General features: G+C 65.5%; 1 long non-coding RNA gene across 1 annotated transcript; it reads left to right on the top strand.

The window, feature by feature from the left end:
- Positions 1 to 3,847: 3,847 nt before the first annotated feature.
- Positions 3,848 to 14,347, top strand: LOC141478617 (uncharacterized). Its single transcript, XR_012463975.1, has 4 exons — positions 3,848 to 4,016; positions 4,157 to 4,245; positions 7,602 to 7,795; positions 14,202 to 14,347. It is a non-coding gene; the product is annotated as an uncharacterized lncRNA (long non-coding RNA).
- The last annotated feature ends 2,874 nt before the right edge of the window (positions 14,348 to 17,221 follow it).

Below are 17,221 nucleotides of genomic sequence, written 5' to 3'. Positions count from 1 at the left end.
ACCTCACCTGGACACCCTTCCCCCCACCCCCGCCCCTCCCCCACCCACTGACTCCCTCCCCCCACCCTGACCCCAGACCCCTCCCCCACCCCCGCCCCTCCCCCACCCTGAGCCCCCCCCACACCCCTCCCCCACCCCCCCGACACCCCTCCCCCACCCACTGACCCCCTCCCCCACCCTGAGCCCCCCGCCCCTCCCCCACCCCCCCCGACACCCCTCCCCCACCCTGTGGAGCTCTACCGCCGAGGGGGGGGTGCCCCTCCCCCACCCTCACACCCCTCATAGCCCCGCCCCACATCCCGCCCCATAGCCCTGCCCCATAGCAACCCTGCCCCATAGCAACCCTGCCCCATAGCACCCAAAACCCTGCCCCATAGCAACCCTGCCCCATAGCAACCCAGCCCCATAGCAACCCTGCCCCATAGCAACCCAGCCCCATAGCACCCAAAACCCAGCCCCATAGCAACCCAGCCCCATAGCAACCCTGCCCCATAGCACCCAAAACCCTGCCCCATAGCAACCCTGCCCCATAGCACCCAAAACCCTGCCCCATAGCACCCCAGCCCCATAGCACCCCAACCCTTCTCCCCAGCCCCATAGCACCCCAACCTCAGCCCCATAGCACCCCAGCCCCATAGCACCCCAAACCCCAACCCCATAGCACCCCAACCCTTCTCCCCAGCCCCATAGCACCCAAACCCACACCTCCCAGCTCCATATCTCTCACCCCAACTCCTCCCGCCCCCTAACCTCCCCCCCCCCCCGACCCCCCCGGCTCTGCCCCACAGATGATGAGTGGGTGGTGGCCAACGCGGAGCTGGTGGAGCGCTGTGGGTTCACGGAGCGGGGTCTGCCCCATAGCACCCAAACCCCAGCCCCACAGCACCCCAACCCTTCTCCCCAGCCCCATAGCACCCCAAACCCCAGCCCCATAGCACCCCAACCCTTCTCCCCAGCCCCATAGCACCCCAGCCCTTCTCCCCAGCCCCATAGCACCCAAACCCCAGCCCCATAGCACCCCAACCCTTCTCCCCAGCCCCATAGCACCCCAGCCCTTCTCCCCAGCCCCATAGCACCCAAACCCCCTGCCCCATAGCACCCCAAACCCCAACCCCACAGCACCCAAGCCCCATAGCACCCCAACCCCAGCCCCATAGCAACCCAACCCTTCTCCCCAGCCCCATAGCACCCAAACCCCAGCCCCATAGCACCCCAACCCTTCTCCCCGGCCCCATAGCACCCCAGCCCCATAGCACCCAAACCCCAGCCCCACAGCACCCAAACCCTTCTCCCCAGCCCCACAGCACCCAAACCCCAGCCCCACAGCACCCAAACCCTTCTCCCCAGCCCCATAGCACCCAAACCCCAGCCCCACAGCACCCAAACCCTTCTCCCCAGCCCCATAGCACCCCAAACCCCAGCCCCACAGCACCCCAACCCTTCTCCCCAGCCCCATAGCACCCCAATCCCAGCCCCATAGCACCCCAACCCTTCTCCCCAGCCCCATAGCACCCCAGCCCTTCTCCCCAGCCCCATAGCACCCAAACCCCAGCCCCATAGCACCCCAACCCTTCTCCCCAGCCCCATAGCACCCCAGCCCTTCTCCCCAGCCCCATAGCACCCAAACCCCCTGCCCCATAGCACCCCAAACCCCAACCCCACAGCACCCAAGCCCCATAGCACCCCAACCCCAGCCCCATAGCAACCCAACCCTTCTCCCCAGCCCCATAGCACCCAAACCCCAGCCCCATAGCACCCCAACCCTTCTCCCCGGCCCCATAGCACCCCAGCCCCATAGCACCCAAACCCCAGCCCCACAGCACCCAAACCCTTCTCCCCAGCCCCACAGCACCCAAACCCCAGCCCCACAGCACCCAAACCCTTCTCCCCAGCCCCATAGCACCCAAACCCCAGCCCCACAGCACCCAAACCCTTCTCCCCAGCCCCACAGCACCCAAACCCCAGCCCCACAGCACCCAAACCCTTCTCCCCAGCCCCATAGCACCCCAAACCCCAGCCCCACAGCACCCCAACCCTTCTCCCCAGCCCCATAGCACCCCAATCCCAGCCCCATAGCACCCCAACCCTTCTCCCCAGCCCCATAGCACCCAAACCCCAACCCCACAGCACCCCAAACCCTTCTCCACAGCCCCATAGCACCCCAGCCCCATAGCACCCCAGCCCCATAGCACCCCAAACCCCAGCCCCACAGCACCCAAACCCTTCTCCCCAGCCCCATAGCACCCCAAACCCCAACCCCACAGCACCCCAACCCTTCTCCCCAGCCCCATAGCACCCAAACCCCAGCCCCACAGCACCCCAGCCCCATAGCACCCCAGCCCCATAGCACCCCAAACCCCAGCCCCACAGCACCCCAACCCTTCTCCCCAGCCCCATAGCACCCCAAACCCCAGCCCCACAGCACCCCAACCCTTCTCCCCAGCCCCATAGCACCCCAGCCCCATAGCACCCCAACCCCAGCCCCACAGCACCCCAACCCTTCTCCCCAGCCCCATAGCACCCCAGCCCCATAGCACCCCAACCCCAGCCCCATAGCACCCAAACCCTTCTCCCCAGCCCCATAGCACCCCAGCCCCATAGCACCCCAAACCCCAACCCCACAGCACCCAAACCCTTCTCCCCAGCCCCATAGCACCCCAGCCCCATAGCACCCCAAACCCCAACTCCACAGCACCCAAACCCTTCTCCCCAGCCCCATAGCACCCCAGCCCCATAGCACCCCAGCCCCATAGCACCCCAACCCTTCTCCCCAGCCCCATAGCACCCCAGCCCCATAGCACCCCAAACCCCAACTCCACAGCACCCAAACCCTTCTCCCCAGCCCCATAGCACCCCAGCCCCATAGCACCCCAGCCCCATAGCACCCCAACCCTTCTCCCCAGCCCCACAGCACCCCAGCCCCATAGCACCCCAACCCCATAGCACCCAAACCCCAGCCCCACAGCACCCCAACCCTTCTCCCCAGCCCCATAGCACCCCAAACCCCAACCCACAGCACCCCAACCCTTCTCCCCAGCCCCATAGCACCCCAGCCCCATAGCACCCCAGCCCCATAGCACCCCAACCCTTCTCCCCAGCCCCATAGCACCCCAAACCCACACCTCCCAGCTCCATATCTCTCACCCCAACTCCTCCCGCCCCCTAACCTCCCCCCCCCCCGACCCCCCCGGCTCTGCCCCACAGATGATGAGTGGGTGGTGGCCAACGCGGAGCTGGTGGAGCGCTGTGGGTTCACGGTGCGGGGTCTGCCCCATAGCACCCAAACCCCAACCCACAGCACCCAAACCCTTCTCCCCAGCCCCATAGCACCCCAGCCCCATAGCACCCAAACCCCAACCCCACAGCACCCAAACCCTTCTCCCCAGCCCCATAGCACCCCAAACCCCAGCCCCACAGCACCCAAACCCTTCTCCCCAGCCCCATAGCACCCCAAACCCCAGCCCCACAGCACCCCAGCCCTTCTCCCCAGCCCCATAGCACCCCAAACCCCAACCCAAAGCACCCCAAACCCCCTGCCCCATAGCACCCCAACCCCATAGCACCCCAATCCCAGCCCCATAGCACCCCAACCCTTCTCCCCAGCCCCATAGCACCCCAACCCCATAGCACCCCAACCCTCCTCCCCAGCCCCATAGCACCCCAAACCCCAACCCCACAGCACCCCAACCCTTCTCCCCAGCCCCATAGCACCCCAATCCCAACCCCACAGCACCCAAACCCTTCTCCCCAGCCCCATAGCACCCCAAACCCACACCTCCCAGCTCCATATCTCTCACCCCAACTCCTCCCGACCCCTAACTCCCCCCCCCCCCGGCTCTGCCCCACAGATGATGAGTGGGTGGTGGCCAACGCGGAGCTGGTGGAGCGCTGTGGGTTCACGGTTCGGGGTCTCCCCACGGGGGAGAAGCTCCTTTTCCGTGTCATCTCGGTGAACATCGCGGGGCCCAGCCCCCCGGCCACCACGGCCCAGCCCGTCACCATCCGCGAGATCGTGGGTGCGTCAACCGACCCCCCCCCCCAAAAAACAAATCCATGGGGGGCGGGGTGCGGGGAGATGTGGGGCAACCCCATAGGGGGCCTCCCTGCCCCACATGATTCATCAGCGCCCCGTATTTCCAACCTCCCCCCCCCACAGAGCGCCCCAAAATCCGGCTGCCCCGGCACCTGCGCCAGACCTACGTGCGGAAGGTGGGGGAACAGGTCAACCTCGTCATCCCCTTCCAGGTATGGGGCTGCCCCACGGCGCTATGGGGCAGGGCGGGGGGGGTCAGGGTGTTATGGGGCGAGGGGGTGGCCCCATAGAGCTGTGGGGCAAGGTGACAGCCCCATAGCAGCATAGGGGGAACAGGTCAACCTCTTCATTCCCTTCCAGGTGTGGGGCTGCCCCACGGCGCTATGGGGTGAGGGGGCTGCCCCACGGTGCTATGGGGCAGGGCAGGGGGGGTCAGGGTGTTATGGGGCGAGGGTTGGCCCCATAGAGCTGTGGGGCAAGGTGACAGCCCCATAGCAGCATAGGGGGAACAGGTCAACCTCGTCATCCCCTTCCAGGTATGGGGCTGCCCCACGGCGCTATGGGGCAGGGCGGGGGGGGTCAGGGTGTTATGGGGCGAGGGTTGGCCCCATAGAGCTGTGGGGCAAGGTGACAGCCCCATAGCAGCATAGGGGGAACAGGTCAACCTCGTCATCCCCTTCCAGGTATGGGGCTGCCCCACGGCGCTATGGGGTGATGGGGCTGCCCCACGGTGCTATGGGGCAGGGGGAGTGATCCAGGGTGTTATGGGGCAAGGGGGTGGCCCCATAGAGTTGTGGGACAAAGTCACAGCCCCATAGCAGCATAGGGGAACCCCCAGCCCCATAAGGCACCCTCCAGCCCCATAGGGCTTCCCAGCCCCATAGCGCCCCAGACGTGTGGGTCAGCCCCACAAGTGTGGGTCGCCCCATAGGGGAAGCCGCGGCCGGGGGTGACCTGGAGCCAGGGTGGGGGTGGAGGTTGACGTCCACGTCTGTGGGTCGCCCCATTGTCCCCCAGCCCCATAAGGCACTCTCCAGCCCCATAGGGCCTCCCAGCCCCATAGCGCCCCAGACGTGTGGGTCAGCCCCACAAGTGTGGGTCGCCGCATAGGGGAAGCCACAGCCGGGGGTCACCTGGAGCCAGGGGGAGGGGGATGACATCCACATCTGTGGGTCATCCCAATGTCCCCCAGCCCCATAGGGCCTCCCAGCCCCATAGCGCCCCAGACGTGTGGGTCAGCCCCACAAGTGTGGGTCGCCCCATAGGGGAAGCCGCAACCGGGGGTCACCTGGAGCTGGGAGGGGGGAGGTTGACGTCCATGTCCGTGGGTCATCCCAATGTCCCCCAGCCCCATAGGGCCTCCCAGCCCCATAGCGCCCCAGACGTGTGGGTCAGCCCCACAAGTGTGGGTCGCCCCATAGGGGAAGCCGCGGCCGGGGGTCACCTGGAGCCAGGGAGGAGGGGGATGACGTCCACGTCTGTGGGTCACCCCATTGTCCCCCAGCCCCATAAGGCACTCTCCAGCCCCATAGGGCCTCCCAGCCCCATAGCGCCCCATATCTGTGGGTCAGCCCCACAAGTGTGGGTCGCCCCATAGGGGAAGCCACAGCCGGGGGTCACCTGGAGCTGGGGGAGGGGGATGACATCCATGTCTGTGGGTCGCCCCATTGTCCCCCAGCCCCATAGGGCCTCCCAGCTCCATAGCGCCCCATATCTGTGGGTCAGCCCCACAAGTGTGGGTCGCCCCATAGGGGAAGCTGCAGCCGGGGGTGACCTGGAGCCAGGGTGGGGGTGGAGGTTGACGTCCACGTCTGTGGGTCGCCCCATTGTCCCCCAGCCCCATAGGGCCTCCCAGCCCCATAGCGCCCCATATCTGTGGGTCAGCCCCACAAGTGTGGGTCGCCCCATAGGGGAAGCCACGGCCGGGGGTCACCTGGAGCTGGGAGGGGGGAGGTTGACGTCCACGTCTGTGGGTCGCCCCATTGTCCCCCAGCCCCATAAGGCACTCTCCAGCCCCATAGGGCCTCCCAGCCCCATAGCGCCCCATATCTGTGGGTCAGCCCCACAAGTGTGGGTCGCCCCATAGGGGAAGCCACGGCCGGGGGTCACCTGGAGCCAGGGAGGAGGGGGATGACGTCCACGTCTGTGGGTCGCCCCATTGTCCCCCAGCCCCATAGGGCCTCCCAGCCCCATAGCGCCCCATATCTGTGGGTCAGCCCCACAAGTGTGGGTTGCCCCATAGGGGAAGCCACAGCCAGGGGTCACCTGGAGCCGGGGGAGGGGGATGACGTCCATGTCTGTGGGTCGCCCCATTGTCCCCCAGCCCCATAAGGCACTCTCCAGCCCCATAGGGCTTCCCAGCCCCATAGCGCCCCAGACGTGTGGGTCAGCCCCACAAGTGTGGGTCGCCCCATTGGGAAAGCCGCAGCCAGGGGTCACCTGGAGCCGGGGGAGGGGGATGACATCCATGTCTGTGGGTCGCCCCATTGTCCCCCAGCCCCATAAGGCACCCTCCAGCCCCATAGGGCCTCCCAGCCCCATAGCGCCCCATATCTGTGGGTCAGCCCCATAAGTGTGGGTCGCCCCATAGGGAAAGCCGCAACCGGGGATCACCTGGAGCCAGGGTGGGGGTGGAGGTTGACGTCCATGTCCGTGGGTCATCCCACTGTCCCCCAGCCCCATAGGGCCTCCCAGCCCCATAGCGCCCCATATCTGTGGGTCAGCCCCACAAGTGTGGGTCGCCCCATAGGGAAAGCCGCAACCGGGGATCACCTGGAGCTGGGAGGGGGGAGGTTGACGTCCATGTCCGTGGGTCATCCCACTGTCCCCCAGCCCCATAAGGCACCCTCCAGCCCCATAGGGCTTCCCAGCCCCATAGCGCCCCATATCTGTGGGTCAGCCCCACAAGTGTGGGTCGCCCCATAGGGGAAGCCGCGGCTGGGGGTCACCTGGAGCTGGGGGAGGGGGATGACATCCATGTCTGTGGGTCGCCCCATTGTCCCCCAGCCCCATAGGGCCTCCCAGCTCCATAGCGCCCCATATCTGTGGGTCAGCCCCACAAGTGTGGGTCGCCCCATAGGGGAAGCTGCGGCCAGGGGTCACCTGGAGCTGGGGGAGGGGGATAATGTCCATGTCTGTGGGTTGCCCCATTGTCCCCCAGCCCCATAAGGCACCCTCCAGCCCCATAGGGCCTCCCAGCCCCATAGCGCCCCATATCTGTGGGTCAGCCCCATAAGTGTGGGTCGCCCCATAGGGAAAGCCGCAACTGGGGATCACCTGGAGCCAGGGTGGGGGTGGAGGTTGACGTCCATGTCCGTGGGTCAGCCCATTGTCCCCCAGCCCCATAGGGCCTCCCAGCTCCATAGCGCCCCATATCTGTGGGTCAGCCCCACAAGTGTGGGTCGCCCCATAGGGGAAGCCGTGGCTGGGGGTCACCTGGAGCTGGGAGGGGGGAGGTTGACGTCCATGTCCGTGGGTCATCCCACTGTCCCCCAGCCCCATAGGGCCTCCCAGCCCCATAGCGCCCCAGACGTGTGGGTCAGCCCCACAAGTGTGGGTCGCCCCATAGGGGAAGCCGCGGCCGGGGGTGACCTGGAGCCGGGGGGGGGTCGGCGCTGGGGGACGACGTTCACATCCGCAACTCGGAGACCGACACCGTCTTCTTCATCCGGGCGGCGACGAGGGGGCACTCGGGGGAGTACGAGCTGCGGGTGGCGGTGGAGGGGATGGAGGACACCGCCACCCTGCGCCTGCGCATCATCGGTACTGGGAGCACTGGGAGCCACTGGGAGGGACTGGGAGGCACTGGGAGGGACTGGGAAGGGAAACTGGGAGCACTGGGAGCTCTGGGAGCTCTTGGAGGGCATGTAATGGGAGCACTGGGAAGGACTGGGAGCACTGGGAAGGGGGGCTAGGGGCACTGGGATGGACTGGGAGGCACTGGGAGGGACTGGGAGGCACTGGGAGGGACTGGGAAGGGAAACTGGGAGCACTGGGAGCTCTTGGAAGGCATGTAATGGGAGCACTGGGAGGGACTGGGAGCAAATGCAAGGGACTGGGAGGGACTAGGAGGACTGGGAAGGGGGGCTAGGGGCACTGGGATGGACTGGGAGCCACTGGGAGGGACTGGGAGCCACTGGGAGGCACTGGGAGGGACAGGGAAGGACTGGGAAGAGAAACTGGGAGCACTGGGAGGGGGCACTGGGGGCACTGGGGGGTACGAGCTGCGGGTGGCGGTGGAGGGGATGGAGGACACCGCCACCCTGCGCCTGCGCATCATCGGTACTGGGAGCACTGGGAGCCACTGGGAGGGACTGGGAGGCACTGGGAGGGACTGGGAAGGGAAACTGGGAGCACTGGGAGCTCTGGGAGCTCTTGGAGGGCATGTAATGGGAGCACTGGGAAGGACTGGGAGCACTGGGAAGGGGGGCTAGGGGCACTGGGATGGACTGGGAGGCACTGGGAGGGACTGGGAGGCACTGGGAGGGACTGGGAAGGGAAACTGGGAGCACTGGGAGCTCTTGGAAGGCATGTAATGGGAGCACTGGGAGGGACTGGGAGCAAATGCAAGGGACTGGGAGGGACTAGGAGGACTGGGAAGGGGGGCTAGGGGCACTGGGATGGACTGGGAGCCACTGGGAGGGACTGGGAGCCACTGGGAGGCACTGGGAGGGACAGGGAAGGACTGGGAAGAGAAACTGGGAGCACTGGGAGGGGGCACTGGGGGCACTGGGGGGTACGAGCTGCGGGTGGCGGTGGAGGGGATGGAGGACACCGCCACCCTGCGCCTGCGCATCATCGGTACTGGGAGCACTGGGAGCTACTGGGAGGCACTGGGAGGGACTGGGAAGGGAAACTGGGAGGCACTGGGAAGGGAAACTGGGAGCACTGGGAGCTCTGGGAGCTCTTGGAGGGCATGTAATGGGAGCACTGGGAGGGACTGGGAGCACTGGGAAGGGGGGCTAGGGGCACTGGGATGGACTGGGAGGCACTGGGAGGGACTGGGAGGCACTGGGAAGCACTGGGAGGGACTGGGAAGGGAAACTGGGAGCACTGGGAGCTCTTGGAAGGCATGTAATGGGAGCACTGGGAGGCACTGGGAGCAAATGCAAGGGACTGGAAGGACTGGGAGCATTGGGAAGGGGGGCTAGGGGCACTGGGATGGACTGGGAGCCACTGGGAGGCACTGGGAGGGACTGGGAAGGGAAACTGGGAGCACTGGGAGCTCTGGGAGGGCATGTAATGGGAGCACTGGGAGGCACTGGGAGCAAATGCAAGGGACTGGGAAGGACTGGGAGCATTGGGAAGGGGGGCTAGGGGCACTGGGATGGACTGGGAGCCACTGGGAGGCACTGGGAGGGACTGGGAGGCACCGGGAGGACTGGGAAGGGAAACTGGGAGCACTGGGAGCTCTGGGAGCTCTTGGAGGGCATGTAATGGGAGCACTGGGAAGGACTGGGAGCACTGGGAAGGGGGGCTAGGGGCACTGGGATGGACTGGGATGGACTGGGAGGCACTGGGAGGGACTGGGAGGCACTGGGAGGCACTGGGAGGGACTGGGAAGGGAAACTGGGAGCACTGGGAGCTCTTGGAAGGCATGTAATAGGAGCACTGGGAGTGACTGGGAGCAAATGCAAGGGACTGGGAGGGACTGGGAGCACTGGGAAGGGGGGCTAGGGGCACTGGGATGGACTGGGATGGACTGGGAGGCACTGGGAGGGACTGGGAAGGACTGGGAAGAGAAACTGGGAGCACTGGGAGGGGGCATTGGGGGCACTGGGGGGTACGAGCTGCGGGTGGCGGTGGAGGGGATGGAGGACACCGCCACCCTGCGCCTGCGCATCATCGGTACTGGGAGCACTGGGAGCCACTGGGAGGCACTGGGAGGGACTGGGAGGCACTGGGAGGCACTGGGAAGGGAAACTGGGAGCACTGATAGCTCTGGGAGCTCTTGGAGGGCATGTAATGGGAGCACTGGGAAGGACTGGGAGCACTGGGAAGGGGGGCTAGGGGCACTGGGATGGACTGGGAGGCACTGGGAGGGACTGGGAGCCACTGGGAGGGACTGGGAAGGGAAACTGGGAGCACTGGGAGCTCTGGGAGCTCTTGGAGGGCATGTAATGGGAGCACTGGGAAGGACTGGGAGCACTGGGAAGGGGGGCTAGGGGCACTGGGATGGACTGGGAGGCACTGGGAGGGACTGGGAGGCACTGGGAAGCACTGGGAGGGACTGGGAAGGGAAACTGGGAGCACTGGGAGCTCTTGGAAGGCATGTAATGGGAGCACTGGGAGGCACTGGGAGCAAATGCAAGGGACTGGAAGGACTGGGAGCATTGGGAAGGGGGGCTAGGGGCACTGGGAGGGACTGGGAGCCACTGGGAGGGACTGGGAGCCACTGGGAGGGACTGGGAAGGGAAACTGGGAGCACTGGGAGCTCTGGGAGCTCTTGGAGGGCATGTAATGGGAGCACTGGGAGGGACTGGGAGGCACTGGGAGCAAATGCAAGGGACTGGGAAGGACTGGGAGCATTGGGAAGGGGGGCTAGGGGCACTGGGATGGACTGGGAGCCACTGGGAGGGACTGGGAGCCACTGGGAGGGACTGGGAAGGGAAACTGGGAGCACTGGGAGCTCTGGGAGCTCTTGGAGGGCATGTAATGGGAGCACTGGGAGGGACTGGGAGGCACTGGGAGCAAATGCAAGGGACTGGGAAGGACTGGGAGCATTGGGAAGGGGGGCTAGGGGCACTGGGATGGACTGGGAGCCACTGGGAGGGACTGGGAGCCACTGGGAGGGACTGGGAAGGGAAACTGGGAGCACTGGGAGCTCTGGGAGCTCTTGGAGGGCATGTAATGGGAGCACTGGGAGGCACTGGGAGCAAATGCAAGGGACTGGGAGGGACTGGGAGAACTGGGAAGGGGGGCTAGGGGCACTGGGATGGACTGGGAGCCACTGGGAGGCACTGGGAGGGACTGGGAAGGGAAACTGGGAGCACTGGGAGCTCTGGGAGCTCTTGGAGGGCATGTAATGGGAGCACTGGGAGGGACTGGGAGCAAATGCAAGGGACTGGGAGGGACTGGGAGCACTGGGAAGGGGGGCTAGGGGCACTGGGATGGACTGGGAGGCACTGGGAGGGACTGGGAGCCACTGGGAGGGACTGGGAAGGGAAACTGGGAGCACTGGGAGCTCTGGGAGCTCTTGGAGGGCATGTAATGGGAGCACTGGGAGGCACTGGGAGCAAATGCAAGGGACTGGGAGGGACTGGGAGCACTGGGAAGGGGGGCTAGGGGCACTGGGAGGCACTGGGAGGGACTGGGAGCCACTGGGAGGGACTGGGAAGGACTGGGAAGAGAAACTGGGAGCACTGGGAGCTCTTGGAAGGCATGTAATGGGAGCACTGGGAGGGACTGGGAGGCACTGGGAGCAAATGCAAGGGACTGGGAGGGACTGGGAGCACTGGGAAGGGGGGCTAGGGGCACTGGGAGCTCTGGGAGGTTCTCTTGTGGGTCCGGGGTGGGAACTTAGGGGTCCGGGGGTGCCACTTATGGGTCTGTGGGGGGGACTTATGGGTCTGGGGGGGGCACTTATAGGTCCGGGTGGGGCACTTATGGGTCTGGGGAGGGGCACTTATGGGTCTGGGGGGCGCACTTATGGGTCGGGGGGGCAGTTATGGGTCTGGGGGGGGGCAGTTATGGGTCGGGGGGGCACTTATGGGTCTGTGGGGGGGCATTTATGGGTCGGGGGGGTACTTATGGGTCTGGGGCGGGCATTATGGGGGGGAGAATTATGGGTCTGTGGGGGGCACTTATGGGTCGGGGGGGCAGTTATGGGTCTGTGGGGGGGCAGTTATGGGTCTGGGGGGGGCACTTATGGGTCGGGGGGGGCAGTTATGGGTCTGTGCGGAGCACTTATGGGTCTGTGGGGGGGCAGTTATGGGTCTGGGGGGGGCACTTATGGGTCGGGGGGGGCAGTTATGGGTCTGTGGGGAGCACTTATGGGTCTGTGGGGGGGACTTATGGGTCTGGGGGGGGCACTTATGGGTCGGGGGGGGCAGTTATGGGTCTGTGGGGGGCACTTATGGGTCTGGGGGGGGCACTTATGGGTCGGGGGGGGCACTTGTGGGTCTGGGGGCGGCACTTATGGGTCTGTGGGGGGCACTTATGGGTCGGGGGGGGCACTTATGGGTCTGTGGGGGGCATTTATGGGTCCGGGGGGGGCACTTATGGGTCTGTGGGGGGGCAGTTATGGGTCTGGGGGGCGGCACTTATGGGTCTGTGGCAGGCACTTATGGGTCGGGGGGGGATCTTATAGGTCCGGGGGGGGCACTTATGGGTCTGTGGGGGGGCAGTTATGGGTCTGTGGGGAGCACTTATGGGTCTGGGGGGTGCACTTATGGGTCGGGGGGGGGCACTTATGGGTCTGGGGGGCGCACTTATGGGTCGGGGGGGCAGTTATGGGTCTGAGGGGGGCATTTATGGGGTGTGGGGGGCACTTATGGGTCTGGGGGGCGGCACTTATGGGTCTGGGGGGGGCACTTATGGGTCTGGGGGGCGCACTTATGGGTCGGGGGGGGCAGTTATGGGTCTGGGGGGGGCACTTATGGGTCTGGGGGGGCAGTTATGGGTCTGTGGGGGGCATTTATGGGGTGTGGGGGGCACTTATGGGTCTGGGGGGCACACTTATGGGTCGGGGGGGCACTTATGGGTCTGTGGGGGGCACTTATGGGTCTGTGGGGGGCAATTATGGGTCTGGGGGGGGGCATTTATGGGTCTGTGGGGGGCACTTATGGGTCGGGGGGGAAACTTATAGGTCCGGGGGGGGCACTTATGGGTCTGAGGGGGGGGCACTTATGGGTCTGTGGGGGGCACTTATGGGTCTGGGGGGGGCATTTATGGGATGTGGGGGGCACTTATGGGTCTGTGGGGGGGCATTTATGGGTCGGGGGGGGCACTTATGGGTCTGGGGCGGGCATTATGGGGGGGGGAATTATGGGTCTGTGGGGGGCACTTATGGGTCTGTGGCGGGCACTTATGGGTCTGTGGGGGGCACTTATGGGTCTGGGGGCGGCACTTATGGGTCGGGGGGGGCACTTATGGGTCTGGGGGCGGCACTTATGGGTCTGGGGCGGGCACTTATAGGTCCGGGTGGGGCACTTATGGGTCGGGGGGGGGCAGTTATGGGTCTGTGGGGAGCACTTATGGGTCTGGGGGGCGCACTTATGGGTCGGGGGGGGGCACTTATGGGTCTGTGGCGGGCACTTATGGGTCTGTGGGGGGCACTTATGGGTCTGGGGGGGGGGCATTTATGGGTCTGGGGGGGGCACTTATGGGTCTGTGGCGGGCACTTATGGGTCTGTGGGGGGCACTTATGGGTCTGGGGGGGGGGCATTTATGGGTCTGTGGCGGGCACTTATGGGTCTGTGGGGGGCACTTATGGGTCGGGGGGGCAGTTATGGGTCTGTGGGGAGCACTTATGGGTCTGGGGGGGGCACTTATGGGTCTGGGGGGTGCACTTATGGGTCGGGGGGGGCACTTATGGGTCTGGGGCGGGCATTATGGGGGGGAATTATGGGTCTGTGGGGGGCACTTATGGGTCTGGGGGGGGGCAGTTATGGGTCTGAGGGGGGCAATTATGGGTCTGAGGGGGGCATTTATGGGCCGGGGGGGCACTTATGGGTCTGGGGGGGGCATTTATGGGTCTGGGGGGGGCAGTTATGGGTCTGGGGGGCGCACTTATGGGTCGGGGGGGGGCACTTATGGGTCTGTGGCGGGCACTTATGGGTCGGGGGGGCAGTTATGGGTCTGTGGGTAGCACTTATGGGTCTGGGGGGCACACTTATGGGTCGGGGGGGGCACTTATGGGTCTGGGGCGGGCATTATGGGGGGGAATTATGGGTCTGTGGGGGGCACTTATGGGTCTGGGGGGGGGCAGTTATGGGTCTGAGGGGGGCACTTATGGGGTGTGGGGGGCACTTATGGGTCTGGGGGGCACACTTATGGGTCTGGGAGGAGGCACTTATGGGTCTGGGGGGGGGGAGTTATGGGTCTGGGGGGGCATTTATGGGGTATGGGGGGCACTTATGGGTCCGGGGGGGCACTTATGGGTCCGGGGGGGGGGGGGGGTTGTGGGGCGTTGGGGTGACACGCCCCCCCCCCCCCGCCTGCCCCATAGAGCCCCCCGGGCCCCCCCGCAACGTGCGGGTGTCGGAGGTGTGGGGCTGCAACGCGGCGCTGGAGTGGGAGCCCCCCCAGGACGACGGGAACTGCGACCTCACGGGCTACTGCGTCCAGAAGGCCGACACCAGGACCATGGTGTGGGGCTGCCCCATAGCTGCCCCATAAGTGACCCATAAGTACCCCCCCAGACCCTTAACTGACCCATAAGTGACCCCCCAGACCCATAACCGCCCCCCAACTGCCCCCTAAGGCCGTTCTACTGCGTCCAGAAGGGGGGCACTAGGACCACGGTGTGGGGCTGCCCCATAGCTGCCCCATAAGTGACCCATAAGTACTCCCCCAGACCCATAAGTGACCCATAAGTGACCCCCCGGACCCATAAGTGATCCCCCAGACCCATAACCGCCCCCCAACTGCCCCCTAAGGCCGTTCTACTGCGTCCAGAAGGGGAGCACTAGGACCACGGTGTGGGGCTGCCCCATAGCTGCCCCATAAGTACCCCCCCGGACCCATAAGTGACCCCCCTGGACACATAAGTGCCCCCCAACTGCCCCCTAAGGCCGTTCTACTGCGTCCAAAAGGGGGGCACTAGGACCATGGTGTGGGGCTGCCCCATAGCTGCCCCATAAGTGACCCATAAGTACTCCCCCAGACCCATAAGTGACCCATAAGTGACCCCCCGGACCCATAAGTGACCCACAAGTACCCCCCCGGACCCATAACCGCCCCCCAACTGCCCCCTAAGGCCGTTCTACTGCGTCCAGAAGGGGGGCACTAGGACCACGGTGTGGGGCTGCCCCATAGCTGCCCCATAAGTGACCCCCCCAGACCCATAAGTGACCCATAAGTGACCCATAAGTGACCCATAAGTGACCCCCCGGACCCATAACCGCCCCCCAACTGCCCCTAAGGCCACTCTACTGCATCCAGAAGGGGGGCACTAGGACCACGGTGTGGGGCTGCCCCATAAGTGACCCACACTGACCCATAAGTACCCCCCAGACCCATAAGTGACCCATAAGTGACCCCCTGGACCCATAACCGCCCCCCAACTGCCCCCTAAGGCCGCTCTACTGCGTCCAGAAGGGGGGCACTAGGACCACGGTGTGGGGCTGCCCCATAAGTGACCCAGACTGACCCATAAGTACCCCCCCGGACCCATAAGTGACCCGTAAGTGACCCCCCGGACCCATAAGTGCCCCCCAACTGCCCCCTAAGGCCGTTCTACTGCGTCCAGAAGGGGGGCACTAGGACCACAGTGTGGGGCTGCCCCATAAGTGACCCATAAGTGACCCACACTGACCCATAAGTACCCCCCAGACCCATAAGTGACCCATAAGTGACCCCCCGGACCCATAAGTGATCCCCCAGACCCATAACCGCCCCCCAACTGCCCCCTAAGGCCACTCTACTGCGTCCAGAAGGGGGGCACTAGGACCACGGTGTGGGGCTGCCCCATAAGTGACCCACACTGACCCATAAGTACCCCCCGGACCCTTAACTGACCCATAAGTGACCCCCCGGACCCATAACCGCCCCCCAACTGCCCCCTAAGGCCGTTCTACTGCATCCAGAAGGGGGCACTAGGACCACGGTGTGGGGCTGCCCCATAGCTGCCCATAAGTGACCCACACTGACCCATAAGTACCCCCCCGGACCCATAAGTGACCCATAAGTGACCCCCGGACCCATAAGTGCCCCCCAACTGCCCCCTAAGGCCGTTCTACTGCGTCCAGAAGGGGGGCACTAGGACCACGGTGTGGGGCTGCCCCATAAGTGACCCACACTGACCCATAAGTACCCCCCAGACCCATAAGTGACCCATAAGTACCCCCCGGACCCATAAGTGACCCCCCCGGACACATAACCGCCCCCCAACTGCCCCCTAAGGCCATTCTACTGTGTCCAGAAGGGGGGCACTAGGACCACGGTGTGGGGCTGCCCATAGCTGCCCCATAAGTGACCCACACTGACCCATAAGTAACCCCCGGACCCATAAGTGACCCGTAAGTGACCCCCCCCCGGACCCAGAACTGCCCCCAAGAGCCCCCCACCCCCTCCAGCCCCCAACTGCCCCCCTCCAGCCCCTTAAATGCCCCACGGCTGCCCCCAAAAGCCCCCCCAAACCCCCCCCAACTGCCCCCCAGGAGCCCCCCCAGCCCCATAATTGCCCCCCAGCCCCACATCAGCCCCCCAGCCCCCTAAAAGCCCCCCCCAGCCACCTGATTGCCCCCCCAAACCCCCCTAAGTCCCCCCAAGAGCCCTTCTACCCCCCCCAACCCCCCCCCAAATTCCCCCCAGCCCCATAATTGCCCCCCCGGCCCTTTAAATCCCCCCCAAGAGCCCTTTTACCCCCCCAACCCCCCCCCCAACTGCCCCCCAGGAGCCCCCTCAGCCCCATAATTGCCCCCCCAGCCCCCTAAAAGCCCCCCCAGCCACCTGATTGCCCCCCCAAACCCCCCTTAATCCCCCCCGAGAGCCCTTCTACCCCCCCAAACCCCCCCCAAATTCCCCCCAGGAGCCCCCCCAGCCCCATAATTGCCCCCCAGCCCCCTAAAGGCCCCCCCAGCCGCCTGATTGCCCCCCCAGCCCTTTAAATCCCCCCCAAGCCCCCCCAAACCCCCCTAAGTCCCCCCCAAACCCCCTTAAATCCCCCCCCGAGAGCCCTTCTACCCCCCCACCCCCCCCAACTGCCCCCCAGGAGCCCCCCAGCCCCATAATCGCCCCCCCAGCCCCCTAAAAGCCCCCCCCAGGCCCCTAAAAGCCCCCCCCAGCCACCTGATTGCCCCCCCAAACCCCCCTAAGTCCCCCCCAAGAGCCCTTCTACCCCCCCCAACCCCCCCCCAAATTCCCCCCAGCCCCATAATTGCCCCCCCGGCCCTTTAAATCCCCCCCAAGAGCCCTTTTACCCCCCCAACCCCCCCCCCAACTGCCCCCCAGGAGCCCCCTCAGCCCCATAATTGCCCCCCCAGCCCCCTAAAAGCCCCCCCAGCCACCTGATTGCCCCCCCAAACC

The sequence above is a fragment of the Numenius arquata genome, unplaced genomic scaffold (assembly GCF_964106895.1).
Source record: "Numenius arquata unplaced genomic scaffold, bNumArq3.hap1.1 HAP1_SCAFFOLD_1495, whole genome shotgun sequence".
In the NCBI taxonomy this organism is placed as follows: Eukaryota; Metazoa; Chordata; class Aves; order Charadriiformes; family Scolopacidae; genus Numenius; species Numenius arquata.
Note: the sequence above shows the minus strand (reverse complement) of the source record. Positions and strands in the feature narration are given on the sequence as shown.